Here is an 18,896-nt window from a genome sequence, read left to right on the forward strand (position 1 = left end):
TAGGCAGGGGTATATGTGCCCAGAGTAGGTAGCCAGGTGTATATGTGCCCAGAGTAGGTAGCCAGGGGTATATGCCCAGTATATGTAGTTAGGGGTATATGTGCCCAATATATGTAGGCAGGGGTATATGCGCCCAGAGTAAGTAGCCAGGGGTATATGTGCCCAGAGTAGGTAGCCAGGGGTATATGTGCCCAGAGTAGGTAGCCAGGGGAATATGCCCAGTAAATGTAGTTAGGGGTATATGTGCCCAATATATGTAGGCAGGGGTATATGTGCCCAGAGTAGGTAGCCAGGGGTATATGCCCAGTATATGTAGTTAGGGGTATATGTGCCCAATATATGTAGCCAGGGGTATATGCCCAGTATATGTAGTTAGGGGTATATGTGCCCAATATATGTAGCCAGGGGCATATACAGTGGTCGAGTGGGGCGTGAACGCGGGTGGACGACGTTCACAAACCTTTTCTTCAACGTGAACGCCGTCCACCCTGTCCCCATTTCCTGGTTGGCGGCTGGGCTAGACTGCGCAGAACAGCCGCAGCGGTCATGTGACCGCTCGGCGCGCTGGGCACTTCTCTCCCGGCTTCTCCCCTCCTCTAGTAGGCGGAGCCGGAGCGGCAGCTGAGCTCGCGTGATCGCAGACGCTGCGGTCATGTGACAGCTTAGTCACATGACCGCTCGGCGCGCTGGGCATTTCTTTCCCGGCTTCTCCCCTCCTCTAGTGGGTGGAGCTGGAGCCGGAGCGTAATGACGGCCGCTCGCATGATGCGGCGTGACATTTTTACCTCCCAGCCCAGCCAGGCTAAGCCCAGCCCAGCAGCCCCCAGCGCCATTTTAGCCACACAGGCAGAGCAGACAGACAGAGAGACAGTCTGCTGCTCCTGAGCTGAGCTCTAGTGCGACTGCGAGTGCGAAATCTGATCTGTGATCTCCATTCGGATTCTCCATTACCTACTAGGCTAGCTAGCCTGCCCTATTTGCTCCCTGAGACAAGTCACTCTGAGTCTGAGAGTGACCGTCCGTCACCCAGTCCACTCCAGAGAGTCTTCTCTTAGCCCACCCGGACTGACTGACTGCAGCACTGTCACAGACAGTGTGTGTGCACTGTGCACCACCTTGCTCTTGCAGGCCAGGCCTGCTAGTACAGACAGGACTCAGGAGACTTAATTTAACTCTGCCTGCCAGTGCCAGTCCAGCCAGATATAATACCATTACCATCCACCAGTCAGACCAGTGTCAGTGTAATATATTGCCTGATAATATTATTGACCTCCTGCTTTCTCCAGATATTTTTGTCTAAAAAGTGACCACCTGTGACCTGTCACCAGATATATTGTCTAAAAAAGTTACCTGATTTCTCCAGAAATATTGTCTAAAAGGTGACCAGCTGTCTCCAGATATAGTGTAAAAAAAGTGACCTAATTTCTCCACAAATATTGTCTAAAAAGTGACCTGCTGTCTCCAGATATATTGTCTAAAAAGTGACCTGCTGTCTCCAGATATATTGTCTAAAAAGTGACCTGCTGTCTCCAGATATATTGTCTAAAAAGTGACCTGCTGTCTCCAGATATATTGTAAAATAAGTGACCTAATTTCTCCACAAATATTGTCTAAAAAGTGACCTGCTGTCTCCAGATATATTGTCTAAAAAGTGACCTGCTGTCTCCAGATATATTGTCTAAAAAGTGACCTGCTGTCTCCAGATATATTGTAAAATAAGTGACCTAATTTCTCCACAAATATTGTCTAAAAAGTGACCTGCTGTCTCCAGATATATTGTCTAAAAAGTGACCTGCTTTCTCCAGATATATTGTCTAAAAAGTGACCTAATTTCTCCAGAAATATTGTCTAAAAAGTGACCTGCTGTCTCCAGATATATTGTCTAAAAAGTGACCTGCTGTCTCCAGATATATTGTAAAATAAGTGACCTAATTTCTCCACAAATATTGTCTAAAAAGTGACCTGCTGTCTCCAGATATATTGTCTAAAAAGTGACCTGCTGTCTCCAGATATATTGTCTAAAAAGTGACCTGCTGTCTCCAGATATATTGCAGATATATTCCAGGACTATGGCCCACCCATGACCACGCCCATGACCACGCCCATGACCACGCCCACATGCTGCTGCATGGCCACGCCCATTTTTAGTGTCGGGGTAGAGTCCACCCACCTTTTTTCCCAGGACTAGACCCCTGGGCATATATGCCCAGAGTAGGTAGCCAGGGGTATATGTGCCCAGAGTAGGTTGCCAGGGGTATATGCCCAGTATATGTAGTTAGGGGTATATGTGCCCAATATATGTAGCCAGGGCTATATGCTCAGTATATGTAGTTAGGGGTATATGTGCCCAATATATGTAGGCAGGGGTATATGTGCCCAGAGTAGGTAGCCAGGGGTATATGTGCCCAGAGTAGGTAGCCAGGGGTATATGTGCCCAGAGTAGGTAGCCAGGGGTATATGTGCCCAGTATATGTAGTTAGGGGTATATGTGCCCAATATATGTAGGCAGGGGTATATGTGCCCAGAGTAGGTAGCCAGGTGTATATGTGCCCAGAGTAGGTAGCCAGGGGTATATGCCCAGTATATGTAGTTAGGGGTATATGTGCCCAATATATGTAGGCAGGGGTATATGTGCCCAGAGTAAGTAGCCAGGGGTATATGTGCCCAGAGTAGGTAGCCAGGGGTATATGTGCCCAGAGTAGGTAGCCAGGGGAATATGCCCAGTAAATGTAGTTAGGGGTATATGTGCCCAATATATGTAGGCAGGGGTATATGTGCCCAGAGTAGGTAGCCAGGGGTATATGCCCAGTATATGTAGTTAGGGGTATATGTGCCCAATATATGTAGCCAGGGGTATATGCCCAGTATATGTAGTTAGGGGTATATGTGCCCAATATATGTAGCCAGGGGCATATACAGTGGTCGAGTGGGGCGTGAACGCGGGTGGACGACGTTCACAAACCTTTTCTTCAACGTGAACGCCGTCCACCCTGTCCCCATTTCCTGGTTGGCGGCTGGGCTAGACTGCGCAGAACAGCCGCAGCGGCCATGTGACCGCTCGGCGCGCTGGGCACTTCTCTCCCGGCTTCTCCCCTCCTCTAGTAGGCGGAGCCGGAGCGGCAGCTGAGCTCGCGTGATCGCAGACGCTGCGGTCATGTGACAGCTTAGTCACATGACCGCTCGGCGCGCTGGGCATTTCTTTCCCGGCTTCTCCCCTCCTCTAGTGGGTGGAGCTGGAGCCGGAGCGTAATGACGGCCGCTCGCATGATGCGGCGTGACATTTTTACCTCCCAGCCCAGCCAGGCTAAGCCCAGCCCAGCAGCCCCCAGCGCCATTTTAGCCACACAGGCAGAGCAGACAGACAGAGAGACAGTCTGCTGCTCCTGAGCTGAGCTCTAGTGCGACTGCGAGTGCGAAATCTGATCTGTGATCTCCATTCGGATTCTCCATTACCTACTAGGCTAGCTAGCCTGCCCTATTTGCTCCCTGAGACGAGTCACTCTGAGTCTGAGAGTGACCGTCCGTCACCCAGTCCACTCCAGAGAGTCTTCTCTTAGCCCACCCGGACTGACTGACTGCAGCACTGTCACAGACAGTGTGTGTGCACTGTGCACCACCTTGCTCTTGCAGGCCAGGCCTGCTAGTACAGACAGGACTCAGGAGACTTAATTTAACTCTGCCTGCCAGTGCCAGTCCAGCCAGATATAATACCATTACCATCCACCAGTCAGACCAGTGTCAGTGTAATATATTGCCTGATAATATTATTGACCTCCTGCTTTCTCCAGATATTTTTGTCTAAAAAGTGACCACCTGTGACCTGTCACCAGATATATTGTCTAAAAAAGTTACCTGATTTCTCCAGAAATATTGTCTAAAAGGTGACCAGCTGTCTCCAGATATAGTGTAAAAAAAGTGACCTAATTTCTCCACAAATATTGTCTAAAAAGTGACCTGCTGTCTCCAGATATATTGTCTAAAAAGTGACCTGCTTTCTCCAGATATATTGTCTAAAAAGTGACCTAATTTCTCCAGAAATATTGTCTAAAAAGTGACCTGCTGTCTCCAGATATATTGTCTAAAAAGTGACCTGCTGTCTCCAGATATATTGTCTAAAAAGTGACCTGCTGTCTCCAGATATATTGTAAAATAAGTGACCTAATTTCTCCACAAATATTGTCTAAAAAGTGACCTGCTGTCTCCAGATATATTGTCTAAAAAGTGACCTGCTGTCTCCAGATATATTGTCTAAAAAGTGACCTGCTGTCTCCAGATATATTGTAAAATAAGTGACCTAATTTCTCCACAAATATTGTCTAAAAAGTGACCTGCTGTCTCCAGATATATTGTCTAAAAAGTGACCTGCTTTCTCCAGATATATTGTCTAAAAAGTGACCTAATTTCTCCAGAAATATTGTCTAAAAAGTGACCTGCTGTCTCCAGATATATTGTCTAAAAAGTGACCTGCTGTCTCCAGATATATTGTAAAATAAGTGACCTAATTTCTCCACAAATATTGTCTAAAAAGTGACCTGCTGTCTCCAGATATATTGTCTAAAAAGTGACCTGCTGTCTCCAGATATATTGTCTAAAAAGTGACCTGCTGTCTCCAGATATATTGCAGATATATTCCAGGACTATGGCCCACCCATGACCACGCCCACGACCACGCCCATGACCACGCCCACATTCTGCTGCATGGCCACGCCCACATTCTGCTGCATGGCCACGCCCATTTTTAGTGTCGGGGTAGAGTCCACCCACCTTTTTTCCCAGGACTAGACCCCTGGGCATATATGCCCAGAGTAGGTAGCCAGGGGTATATGTGCCCAGAGTAGGTTGCCAGGGGTATATGCCCAGTATATGTAGTTAGGGGTATATGTGCCCAATATATGTAGCCAGGGCTATATGCTCAGTATATGTAGTTAGGGGTATATGTGCCCAATATATGTAGGCAGGGGTATATGTGCCCAGAGTAGGTAGCCAGGGGTATATGTGCCCAGAGTAGGTAGCCAGGGGTATATGTGCCCAGAGTAGGTAGCCAGGGGTATATGTGCCCAGTATATGTAGTTAGGGGTATATGTGCCCAATATATGTAGGCAGGGGTATATGTGCCCAGAGTAGGTAGCCAGGTGTATATGTGCCCAGAGTAGGTAGCCAGGGGTATATGCCCAGTATATGTAGTTAGGGGTATATGTGCCCAATATATGTAGGCAGGGGTATATGCGCCCAGAGTAAGTAGCCAGGGGTATATGTGCCCAGAGTAGGTAGCCAGGGGTATATGTGCCCAGAGTAGGTAGCCAGGGGAATATGCCCAGTAAATGTAGTTAGGGGTATATGTGCCCAATATATGTAGGCAGGGGTATATGTGCCCAGAGTAGGTAGCCAGGGGTATATGCCCAGTATATGTAGTTAGGGGTATATGTGCCCAATATATGTAGCCAGGGGTATATGCCCAGTATATGTAGTTAGGGGTATATGTGCCCAATATATGTAGCCAGGGGCATATACAGTGGTCGAGTGGGGCGTGAACGCGGGTGGACGACGTTCACAAACCTTTTCTTCAACGTGAACGCCGTCCACCCTGTCCCCATTTCCTGGTTGGCGGCTGGGCTAGACTGCGCAGAACAGCCGCAGCGGTCATGTGACCGCTCGGCGCGCTGGGCACTTCTCTCCCGGCTTCTCCCCTCCTCTAGTAGGCGGAGCCGGAGCGGCAGCTGAGCTCGCGTGATCGCAGACGCTGCGGTCATGTGACAGCTTAGTCACATGACCGCTCGGCGCGCTGGGCATTTCTTTCCCGGCTTCTCCCCTCCTCTAGTGGGTGGAGCTGGAGCCGGAGCGTAATGACGGCCGCTCGCATGATGCGGCGTGACATTTTTACCTCCCAGCCCAGCCAGGCTAAGCCCAGCCCAGCAGCCCCCAGCGCCATTTTAGCCACACAGGCAGAGCAGACAGACAGAGAGACAGTCTGCTGCTCCTGAGCTGAGCTCTAGTGCGACTGCGAGTGCGAAATCTGATCTGTGATCTCCATTCGGATTCTCCATTACCTACTAGGCTAGCTAGCCTGCCCTATTTGCTCCCTGAGACAAGTCACTCTGAGTCTGAGAGTGACCGTCCGTCACCCAGTCCACTCCAGAGAGTCTTCTCTTAGCCCACCCGGACTGACTGACTGCAGCACTGTCACAGACAGTGTGTGTGCACTGTGCACCACCTTGCTCTTGCAGGCCAGGCCTGCTAGTACAGACAGGACTCAGGAGACTTAATTTAACTCTGCCTGCCAGTGCCAGTCCAGCCAGATATAATACCATTACCATCCACCAGTCAGACCAGTGTCAGTGTAATATATTGCCTGATAATATTATTGACCTCCTGCTTTCTCCAGATATTTTTGTCTAAAAAGTGACCACCTGTGACCTGTCACCAGATATATTGTCTAAAAAAGTTACCTGATTTCTCCAGAAATATTGTCTAAAAGGTGACCAGCTGTCTCCAGATATAGTGTAAAAAAAGTGACCTAATTTCTCCACAAATATTGTCTAAAAAGTGACCTGCTGTCTCCAGATATATTGTCTAAAAAGTGACCTGCTGTCTCCAGATATATTGTCTAAAAAGTGACCTGCTGTCTCCAGATATATTGTCTAAAAAGTGACCTGCTGTCTCCAGATATATTGTAAAATAAGTGACCTAATTTCTCCACAAATATTGTCTAAAAAGTGACCTGCTGTCTCCAGATATATTGTCTAAAAAGTGACCTGCTGTCTCCAGATATATTGTCTAAAAAGTGACCTGCTGTCTCCAGATATATTGTAAAATAAGTGACCTAATTTCTCCACAAATATTGTCTAAAAAGTGACCTGCTGTCTCCAGATATATTGTCTAAAAAGTGACCTGCTTTCTCCAGATATATTGTCTAAAAAGTGACCTAATTTCTCCAGAAATATTGTCTAAAAAGTGACCTGCTGTCTCCAGATATATTGTCTAAAAAGTGACCTGCTGTCTCCAGATATATTGTAAAATAAGTGACCTAATTTCTCCACAAATATTGTCTAAAAAGTGACCTGCTGTCTCCAGATATATTGTCTAAAAAGTGACCTGCTGTCTCCAGATATATTGTCTAAAAAGTGACCTGCTGTCTCCAGATATATTGCAGATATATTCCAGGACTATGGCCCACCCATGACCACGCCCATGACCACGCCCATGACCACGCCCACATGCTGCTGCATGGCCACGCCCATTTTTAGTGTCGGGGTAGAGTCCACCCACCTTTTTTCCCAGGACTAGACCCCTGGGCATATATGCCCAGAGTAGGTAGCCAGGGGTATATGTGCCCAGAGTAGGTTGCCAGGGGTATATGCCCAGTATATGTAGTTAGGGGTATATGTGCCCAATATATGTAGCCAGGGCTATATGCTCAGTATATGTAGTTAGGGGTATATGTGCCCAATATATGTAGGCAGGGGTATATGTGCCCAGAGTAGGTAGCCAGGGGTATATGTGCCCAGAGTAGGTAGCCAGGGGTATATGTGCCCAGAGTAGGTAGCCAGGGGTATATGTGCCCAGTATATGTAGTTAGGGGTATATGTGCCCAATATATGTAGGCAGGGGTATATGTGCCCAGAGTAGGTAGCCAGGTGTATATGTGCCCAGAGTAGGTAGCCAGGGGTATATGCCCAGTATATGTAGTTAGGGGTATATGTGCCCAATATATGTAGGCAGGGGTATATGTGCCCAGAGTAAGTAGCCAGGGGTATATGTGCCCAGAGTAGGTAGCCAGGGGTATATGTGCCCAGAGTAGGTAGCCAGGGGAATATGCCCAGTAAATGTAGTTAGGGGTATATGTGCCCAATATATGTAGGCAGGGGTATATGTGCCCAGAGTAGGTAGCCAGGGGTATATGCCCAGTATATGTAGTTAGGGGTATATGTGCCCAATATATGTAGCCAGGGGTATATGCCCAGTATATGTAGTTAGGGGTATATGTGCCCAATATATGTAGCCAGGGGCATATACAGTGGTCGAGTGGGGCGTGAACGCGGGTGGACGACGTTCACAAACCTTTTCTTCAACGTGAACGCCGTCCACCCTGTCCCCATTTCCTGGTTGGCGGCTGGGCTAGACTGCGCAGAACAGCCGCAGCGGCCATGTGACCGCTCGGCGCGCTGGGCACTTCTCTCCCGGCTTCTCCCCTCCTCTAGTAGGCGGAGCCGGAGCGGCAGCTGAGCTCGCGTGATCGCAGACGCTGCGGTCATGTGACAGCTTAGTCACATGACCGCTCGGCGCGCTGGGCATTTCTTTCCCGGCTTCTCCCCTCCTCTAGTGGGTGGAGCTGGAGCCGGAGCGTAATGACGGCCGCTCGCATGATGCGGCGTGACATTTTTACCTCCCAGCCCAGCCAGGCTAAGCCCAGCCCAGCAGCCCCCAGCGCCATTTTAGCCACACAGGCAGAGCAGACAGACAGAGAGACAGTCTGCTGCTCCTGAGCTGAGCTCTAGTGCGACTGCGAGTGCGAAATCTGATCTGTGATCTCCATTCGGATTCTCCATTACCTACTAGGCTAGCTAGCCTGCCCTATTTGCTCCCTGAGACGAGTCACTCTGAGTCTGAGAGTGACCGTCCGTCACCCAGTCCACTCCAGAGAGTCTTCTCTTAGCCCACCCGGACTGACTGACTGCAGCACTGTCACAGACAGTGTGTGTGCACTGTGCACCACCTTGCTCTTGCAGGCCAGGCCTGCTAGTACAGACAGGACTCAGGAGACTTAATTTAACTCTGCCTGCCAGTGCCAGTCCAGCCAGATATAATACCATTACCATCCACCAGTCAGACCAGTGTCAGTGTAATATATTGCCTGATAATATTATTGACCTCCTGCTTTCTCCAGATATTTTTGTCTAAAAAGTGACCACCTGTGACCTGTCACCAGATATATTGTCTAAAAAAGTTACCTGATTTCTCCAGAAATATTGTCTAAAAGGTGACCAGCTGTCTCCAGATATAGTGTAAAAAAAGTGACCTAATTTCTCCACAAATATTGTCTAAAAAGTGACCTGCTGTCTCCAGATATATTGTCTAAAAAGTGACCTGCTTTCTCCAGATATATTGTCTAAAAAGTGACCTAATTTCTCCAGAAATATTGTCTAAAAAGTGACCTGCTGTCTCCAGATATATTGTCTAAAAAGTGACCTGCTGTCTCCAGATATATTGTCTAAAAAGTGACCTGCTGTCTCCAGATATATTGTAAAATAAGTGACCTAATTTCTCCACAAATATTGTCTAAAAAGTGACCTGCTGTCTCCAGATATATTGTCTAAAAAGTGACCTGCTGTCTCCAGATATATTGTCTAAAAAGTGACCTGCTGTCTCCAGATATATTGTAAAATAAGTGACCTAATTTCTCCACAAATATTGTCTAAAAAGTGACCTGCTGTCTCCAGATATATTGTCTAAAAAGTGACCTGCTTTCTCCAGATATATTGTCTAAAAAGTGACCTAATTTCTCCAGAAATATTGTCTAAAAAGTGACCTGCTGTCTCCAGATATATTGTCTAAAAAGTGACCTGCTGTCTCCAGATATATTGTAAAATAAGTGACCTAATTTCTCCACAAATATTGTCTAAAAAGTGACCTGCTGTCTCCAGATATATTGTCTAAAAAGTGACCTGCTGTCTCCAGATATATTGTCTAAAAAGTGACCTGCTGTCTCCAGATATATTGCAGATATATTCCAGGACTATGGCCCACCCATGACCACGCCCACGACCACGCCCATGACCACGCCCACATTCTGCTGCATGGCCACGCCCACATTCTGCTGCATGGCCACGCCCATTTTTAGTGTCGGGGTAGAGTCCACCCACCTTTTTTCCCAGGACTAGACCCCTGGGCATATATGCCCAGAGTAGGTAGCCAGGGGTATATGTGCCCAGAGTAGGTTGCCAGGGGTATATGCCCAGTATATGTAGTTAGGGGTATATGTGCCCAATATATGTAGCCAGGGCTATATGCTCAGTATATGTAGTTAGGGGTATATGTGCCCAATATATGTAGGCAGGGGTATATGTGCCCAGAGTAGGTAGCCAGGGGTATATGTGCCCAGAGTAGGTAGCCAGGGGTATATGCCCAGTATATGTAGTTAGGGGTATATGTGCCCAATATATGTAGGCAGGGGTATATGTGCCCAGAGTAGGTAGCCAGGGGTATATGCCCAGTATATGTGGTTAGGGGTATATGTGCCCAATATATGTAGCCAGGGGTATATGCCCAGTATATGTAGTTAGGGGTATATGTGCCCAATATATGTAGCCAGGGGTATATATGCCCAGAGTAGGTAGCCAGGGGTATATGTGCCCAGAGTAGGTAGCCAGGGGTATATGTGCCCAGAGTAGGTAGCCAGGGGTATATGTGCCCAGTATATGTAGTTAGGGGTATATGTGCCCAATATATGTAGGCAGGGGTATATGTGCCCAGAGTAGGTAGCCAGGGGTATATGCCCAGTATATGTGGTTAGGGGTATATGTGCCCAATATATGTAGCCAGGGGTATATGCCCAGTATATGTAGTATGTAAATGCAGCAGTTCCCCAAAATACACTCAATGTGACAGCAGTGCTTCTCCAAAAATAGGTAGCCCCAGGTCTATAGGTGTCCCCAGAATAGGTGGCCAGCAGTATAGATGTCCCCAGAACAGGTAGCCAGGGGTATATGTGCCCAGTATATGTAGGCAGGGGTATGTGTCCCCAGTATATGTAGCCAGAGGTATATGTGCCCAGTATATGTAGCCAGGGGTATATGTGCCCAGTATATATAGTCAGGGGTATATGTGCCCAGTATATATAGCCAGGGGTATATGTGCCCAGTATATGTAGCCAGGGGTATATGTGCCCAGTATATGTAGTCAGGGTTATATGTCCCCAGTATATGTAGCCAGGGGTATAATATGTGCCCAGTATATATAGTCAGGGGTATACGTGCCCAGTATATGTAGCCAGGGGTATATATGCCCAGTATATGTAGCCAGGGGTATATGTGCCCAGTATATGTAGCCAGGGGTATATATGCCCAGTATATGTAGCCAGGGGTATATGTACCCAGTATATGTAGTTAGGGGTATATGTGCCCAGTATATGTAGGCAGGGGTATATGTGCCCAGAGTAGGTAGCCAGGGGTATATGTGCCCAGAGTAGGTAGCCAGGAGTATATGCCCAGTATATGTAGTTAGGGGTATATGTGCCCAATATATGTAGTCAGGGGTATATGTGCCCAGAGTAGGTAGCCAGGGGTATATGTGCCCAGAGTAGGTAGCCAGGGGTATATGTGCCCAGAGTAGGTAGCCAGGGGTATATGTGCCCATTATATGTAGTTAGGGGTATATGTGCCCAATATATGTAGGCAGGGGTATATGTGCCCAGAGTAGGTAGCCAGGTGTATATGTGCCCAGAGTAGGTAGCCAGGGGTATATGCCCAGTATATGTAGTTAGGGGTATATGTGCCCAATATATGTAGGCAGGGGTATATGTGCCCAGAGTAGGTAGCCAGGGGTATATGTGCCCAGAGTAGGTAGCCAGGGGTATATGTGCCCAGAGTAGGTAGCCAGGGGTATATGTGCCCAGAGTAGGTAGCCAGGGGAATATGCCCAGTATATGTAGTTAGGGGTATATGTGCCCAATATATGTAGGCAGGGGTATATGTGCCCAGAGTAGGTAGCCAGGTGTATATGTGCCCAGAGTAGGTAGCCAGGGGTATATGTGCCCAGTATATGTAGTTAGGGGTATATGTGCCCAATATATGTAGCCAGGGGTATATGCCCAGTATATGTAGTTAGGGGTCTATGTGCCCAATATATGTAGCCAGGGGCATATATGCCCAGAGTAGGTAGCCAGGGGTATATGTGCCCAGAGTAGCTAGCCAGGGGTATATGCCCAGTATATGTAGTTAGGGGTATATGTGCCCAATATATGTAGCCAGGGCTATATGCCCAGTATATGTAGTTAGGGGTATATGTGCCCAATATATGTAGGCAGGGGTATATGTGCCCAGAGTAGGTAGCCAGGGGTATATGTGCCCAGAGTAGGTAGCCAGGGGTATATGTGCCCAGAGTAGGTAGCCAGGGGTATATGTGCCCAGAGTAGGTAGCCAGGGGTATATGCCCAGTATATGTAGTTAGGGGTATATGTGCCCAATATATGTAGGCAGGGGTATATGTGCCCAGAATAGGTAGCCAGGGGTATATGCCCAGTATATGTGGTTAGGGGTATATGTGCCCAATATATGTAGCCAGGGGTATATGCCCAGTATATGTAGTTAGGGGTATATGTGCCCAATATATGTAGCCAGGGGTATATATGCCCAGAGTAGGTAGCCAGGGGTATATGTGCCCAGAGTAGGTAGCCAGGGGTATATGTGCCCAGTATATGTAGTTAGGGGTATATGTGCCCAATATATGTAGCCAGGGGTATATGCCCAGTATATGTAGTTAGGGGTATATGTGCCCAATATATGTAGCCAGGGGTATATATGCCCAGTATATGTAGTTAGGGGTATATGTGCCCAGAGTAGGTAGCCAGGGGTATATGTGCCCAGAGTAGGTAGCCAGGGGTATATGTGCCCAGTATATGTAGTTAGGGGTATATGTGCCCAATATATGTAGGCAGGGGTATATGTGCCCAGAGTAGGTAGCCAGGTGTATATGTGCCCAGAGTAGGTAGCCAGGGGTATATGCCCAGTATATGTAGTTAGGGGTATATGTGCCCAATATATGTAGGCAGGGGTATATGTGCCCAGAGTAGGTAGCCAGGGGTATATGTGCCCAGAGTAGGTAGCCAGGGGTATATGTGCCCAGAGTAGGTAGCCAGGGGTATATGTGCCCAGAGTAGGTAGCCAGGGGAATATGCCCAGTATATGTAGTTAGGGGTATATGTGCCCAATATATGTAGGCAGGGGTATATGTGCCCAGAGTAGGTAGCCAGGTGTATATGTGCCCAGAGTAGGTAGCCAGGGGTATATGCCCAGTATATGTAGTTAGGGGTATATGTGCCCAATATATGTAGCCAGGGGTATATGCCCAGTATATGTAGTTAGGGGTATATGTGCCCAATATATGTAGCCAGGGGCATATATGCCCAGAGTAGGTAGCCAGGGGTATATGTGCCCAGAGTAGGTAGCCAGGGGTATATGCCCAGTATATGTAGTTAGGGGTATATGTGCCCAATATATGTAGCCAGGGCTATATGCCCAGTATATGTAGTTAGGGGTATATGTGCCCAATATATGTAGGCAGGGGTATATGTGCCCAGAGTAGGTAGCCAGGGGTATATGTGCCCAGAGTAGGTTATCCAGGGGTATATGTGCCCAGAGTAGGTAGCCAGGGGTATATGTGCCCAGAGTAGGTAACCAGGGGTATATGCCCAGTATATGTAGTTAGGGGTATATGTGCCCAATATATGTAGGCAGGGGTATATGTGCCCAGAGTAGGTAGCCAGGGGTATATGCCCAGTATATGTGGTTAGGGGTATATGTGCCCAATATATGTAGCCAGGGGTATATGCCCAGTATATGTAGTTAGGGGTATATGTGCCCAATATATGTAGGCAGGGGTATATGTGCCCAGAGTAGGTAGCCAGGGGTATATGTGCCCAGAGTAGGTAGCCAGGGGTATATGTGCCCAGAGTAGGTAGCCAGGGGTATATGTGCCCAGAGTAGGTAGCCAGGGGAATATGCCCAGTATATGTAGTTAGGGGTATATGTGCCCAATATATGTAGGCAGGGGTATATGTGCCCAGAGTAGGTAGCCAGGTGTATATGTGCCCAGAGTAGGTAGCCAGGGGTATATGCCCAGTATATGTAGTTAGGGGTATATGTGCCCAATATATGTAGCCAGGGGTATATGCCCAGTATATGTAGTTAGGGGTATATGTGCCCAATATATGTAGCCAGGGGCATATATGCCCAGAGTAGGTAGCCAGGGGTATATGTGCCCAGAGTAGGTAGCCAGGGGTATATGCCCAGTATATGTAGTTAGGGGTATATGTGCCCAATATATGTAGCCAGGGCTATATGCCCAGTATATGTAGTTAGGGGTATATGTGCCCAATATATGTAGGCAGGGGTATATGTGCCCAGAGTAGGTAGCCAGGGGTATATGTGCCCAGAGTAGGTTATCCAGGGGTATATGTGCCCAGAGTAGGTAGCCAGGGGTATATGTGCCCAGAGTAGGTAACCAGGGGTATATGCCCAGTATATGTAGTTAGGGGTATATGTGCCCAATATATGTAGGCAGGGGTATATGTGCCCAGAGTAGGTAGCCAGGGGTATATGCCCAGTATATGTGGTTAGGGGTATATGTGCCCAATATATGTAGCCAGGGGTATATGCCCAGTATATGTAGTTAGGGGTATATGTGCCCAATATATGTAGCCAGGGGTATATATGCCCAGAGTAGGTAGCCAGGGGTATATGTGCCCAGAGTAGGTAGCCAGGGGTATATGTGCCCAGTATATGTAGTTAGGGGTATATGTGCCCAATATATGTAGCCAGGGGTATATGCCCAGTATATGTAGTTAGGGGTATATGTGCCCAATATATGTAGCCAGGGGTATATATGCCCAGTATATGCGCAGAGAAGAGGAAGAGCTGCTCTCCCTTCCTCGCTGTCCCCTCCAATGTCCGGGTGGCTGGCAGCAACGGGCGCAACTTACCTCCGTCTTGTCGCAGCGCCGGATGGATCTGCCACTACTCTGGTCTGGTCCAGACCAGAGTAGCGGATGCACACCCGAACTTCCGGCCGGCGCTGGAGCGAGACGGAGGTGAGTTCCGCCCGCCGCTGCCAGCCACCCGGACATTGGAGGGGACAGCGAGGGAGGGAGAGCACCTAAGGTGAGGGAAGGAGGGGGGAGATGGCCCCCCTTCCCCACCGTCCGCACAGCTCTCCCTCTTCTCTGCGCTGCTCCCCCCCGCAAAAAAAAAAAAAAAACCCGAAGCGCAGCTGGGCACCCTTGGGGACCAGGCGCCCCGGGGCACTTGTCCTACCCCGACCCCCCCTAGCTCCGCGCCTGCCCTTGACCCAGCGCAAGACAAACCAAATCGAAAGAATTTGCCAAGAATGTGTTATTATGGAGGGCAAGTCTGCCATTCATTCAACTGTGTGAAACTTTCTATGGTACTTTCTCAGTACCATGGTGACCACGGGTAATGGCCGGGGAATCCTGGTTTGATTCCGGTCCGGAGTTGGAGCCTAAGAAACGGCTACCATCACACTATCCAAGGAAGGCAGCAGGCAGGTATGCATGTCCCAAGGTAGTGACCAAAAATAACAATACAGAAGGACTTTCGAGGCCCTGCTGTATATGTGAAATGAATCAATTTTAAAGCCTTATTAGGACCTAGAGGCTTCCTGCTCCTGAGGAAAGTGCACCCCCGGGCAGATTTTTTCCCTACAGGATCCGTTTAAAATAACTTGCTCTGCTGTGCTACTCTGAGCTGCAGCAATTTTATCTGAGCTGCAGCAGTTTTATCTGAGCTGCAGCTACAGAGCAACACTGGAGGGGGCCCTTGGGATGGAGGAGAGAAGTGCACCCCTCCTCAAACGAAGCACTTTACTTTGAGCGCCGAAGCTCTGCACCATCATAGCACTAGTGCTATGGTGCGCTCACTGCGCAAGAGTAATTTGGGGCTCCGGCGATTGCAGACCCCAAATTACATCTCCCTCTGAGGGAGAATAGTATTCAACGCCCGGGGAGTTTAGTGGCAGCAGGAAGAACCGTTATTTGGCTTGCCCTGCGCCCAACTCACCGGCGGCCGTACAATACGTACACCCCTCAGAGAGCCTATGTCCCATGACCTGCCCCAAATGTTTTAAAAGTATGGAGGAGCAGAAGTAAAGAGGACAATGGTGGGGGGGGGGAGGCACTTGATGACAATGGGCCTTGGGCGGTAAAAAGTACAAATCCGGCCCTGCATACTGGGTGGTGACGGACAAAGCAGGAAAGCTGTGCCTATGGCTAGGGCGGACATGAGGCCTGGAGTAACTGGCATGTGCCAGAATAGTAGTAAAAATATTTTTTCTTAATTAAACGATCAGGATAAGTCCTCAAAAAGACTATTGAAGTGTCCCTAGCTGGTGCACTAACTAAGAAGAAACTACACAGCACAATATACAGCCTATCTAGTCAGATGAGTTGTCAAAAGGACTTTTGGAGGTCCTTAAATGGTACACCAGGAGTAACAGAGCAGCTACACAGTACAATACATGCAATACAGCCTATATAAAGGCCCGTACCCACTTTGCGATGTTTGCAATGATTTTCTCAATGACCAGCAATTTTTTGAGTGATGAGCGGCCGTTTCCGCAATCCCGCGGTGTGGGTATAGGCATGAGATCACGCAAATGTTGTTTAACATCGTGCGACAATTTCGATCATCCCGGTGGATCGGAACTTTAAGATCCCTGATGACTCCAGCACAAAGGACTGTGATCGCTTGAAGTCTTGTTCGCACCCGTCGTGTGCCATCTCGTGACGTTGCGCATACCGGCAGCTGGAAGATGGATCAAGTAGTGCTTGTTGTTGTGGGACATCACTGGGATCCATCTTCCTGGGTCCCAGGGTGAGTATGTGGCTTAGCACTGTCCCTGGATCAGCAGCAGCAGCAGCTCCTCTCCCTACACTAAGGCAGACTGTAAAATGACTGATGGATTGTGCCTTTTATAGGTGGGGGCGTGGCCTGTGGGTGATAATCATGTCTGATTGGCCTTCCTGTCCCACCTGACTTTAGGGTGAAGGGTCACAGAATGGCCCTATGGGAAAGTATGTGCAAATGGCACATACTATTCGCCACCAAGAAAAGCTGGCGAACGGCTGATGTCTGCCGGGAGCTGTTCACCTGGAAAATGGTTCTGCCATCACTATTGGGAATACATGTAAGTTACTTACCTAGCATCGCTTCCAGTACTGATCTCTTCATAGTGGGGAGAAAGGGGTTACTCACAACAGGGGTATTTGGCCAACACACTCATTAATAAAGGGGTACATGCTGTAATAATCCCAAGAAGCACTGCAGTAGACTACCAGGAAACACTGTATGCAGGAAGGGAAGGGATCACTAGATTGAAATGCTGCCTATATATGTTTGGGGAATATGCTGCCTATGGCCAAATTCACACAGGTATCTGATGGTGTCTTCACTGAAAACAAGCAAAAAAGTGCTTGGCATCAGTTACCGTCATTCAGCAAACATGTTGTTTTTTGACCCCAGCAGGGGAATACAGAAGCGCCATGCTTAGCCGACCCTGATCGCTACATGTACTGGCCAGGACAAAACAAGCTGATGGGAGATGATCAGATCAAGCACGGTGTTTGTGCAAATTATGGAAAAAAGCCGGTATCGATGTTTGAAAATCATTTTCAATTCATTTGAATGGACAGTGTTTGAGCGACATCAACACCTATGTGAACTGGCCCTAGGGGGCACACATTAGTAGGTTCATGTAGGGCTAATAAATAGAACATTATTAGCAAAGAAAAAAGTTTCATTTTTTTTGTTTAACTCTTCCTGTACTGGAAAACAATATGAGACTTCTTTGCTACTAATGTTCTATTTATTATATTTAATACACATAAAATTCATTATTTTAGCTCAACTGCTTTAGGCTCAGTTCACATTGACTAGCCAGATCACAGCAGACGCAAAATCGGATAGTGATGTGAAAGGATGTCCATTGTAATAAATAGGATCCCTTCACACTGTTGATTGAAACATGAATGGATTGGAACACAAACGCAAAGTCCTGACCTGCAGCATCTTTCTGGATAGCGGATGCGTTTCTCATAGAAATTTATGGTTGAAATGCATCTGCTCCTGACACAAACCGGACAAGACAATAAATTAACCAACACTGAACTGTCCGCTCCACTCCAAATGGGCCATTTTGTGTACTGTGCCTTAGGAAAGATGCGATCCACTAATCTGCCCTCCCTGAGCCAATACAAAGATTGACAGTAAAGTGATGGCAGTGGTGTAGCTAAGGAGCTATGGGCCCCGGTGTAAGGTTTACATGGGGCCCCCCCAAGCACTCTATACATAACAATTGATACGGCGCACCAAAACCTGCCAAGGACAACCACAGTGTCAGAGCTGCAAGGAGGGGATGGGGATCAGTTTGTTAATGATTACTAATAATAAAAGCACCTATAGAAGTGAGTGATTATTACCAGCATAGGACCAATAGTGAGCTTATACTGTGGTGGAGGGTGGGCCCCCATGCGGTCGCTACCTCTGCACCCCCTCTTGCTATGCCACTGAGTGATAGTACTGATTGTCAGATCTGTATTATTGCACACAATAAAGATAAGAGATAAAACCTTACCATATGCATATATAAAATGGCAAGAAACTCTAAGTGAACAAAGGTTAACAGCTTTATAAACTTGCCTTGTGCCACACCTCAGCTGTATGGTGGCTGAATTTAAGACCAGAATACTAGAAAATGTATAGGCAGGATGAGAGAATAAAGTATTTGTGCACACCCTGTGGTTCTCAGCCTGGTGGTTGGCTGGGGCTACCTCTGCCAAGAATCTAGCATGTGTAAGGGCTCAAACCCACTAGAGTAATTTTGTGAGCGTTTAGGGAGCGATTCAAACCGCTAGCAATTTCCCTAAATGCTCAGCTAATGTTAATGGACAGGACAAATTCCACTAAAGTGATTGCGATTACCAAAATCGCAAACGCAGGACATGCAGCATTTTTAGCGTTTAGCAATTAGCGTTCCGCTAATGGCTACACAATCGCTGGCAAAAAGCTGACACTTTTTAAAAACGCTACCAAAATCGCCAGCAATCGCTCATGAAATCGCTTACAAACCAATTAGCCAGTGTCGTCTCAACCACCAGGCAAGTACAAATG

This window comes from Hyperolius riggenbachi, chromosome 9 (genome assembly GCF_040937935.1).
Source record: "Hyperolius riggenbachi isolate aHypRig1 chromosome 9, aHypRig1.pri, whole genome shotgun sequence".
Classification (NCBI taxonomy): Eukaryota; Metazoa; Chordata; class Amphibia; order Anura; family Hyperoliidae; genus Hyperolius; species Hyperolius riggenbachi.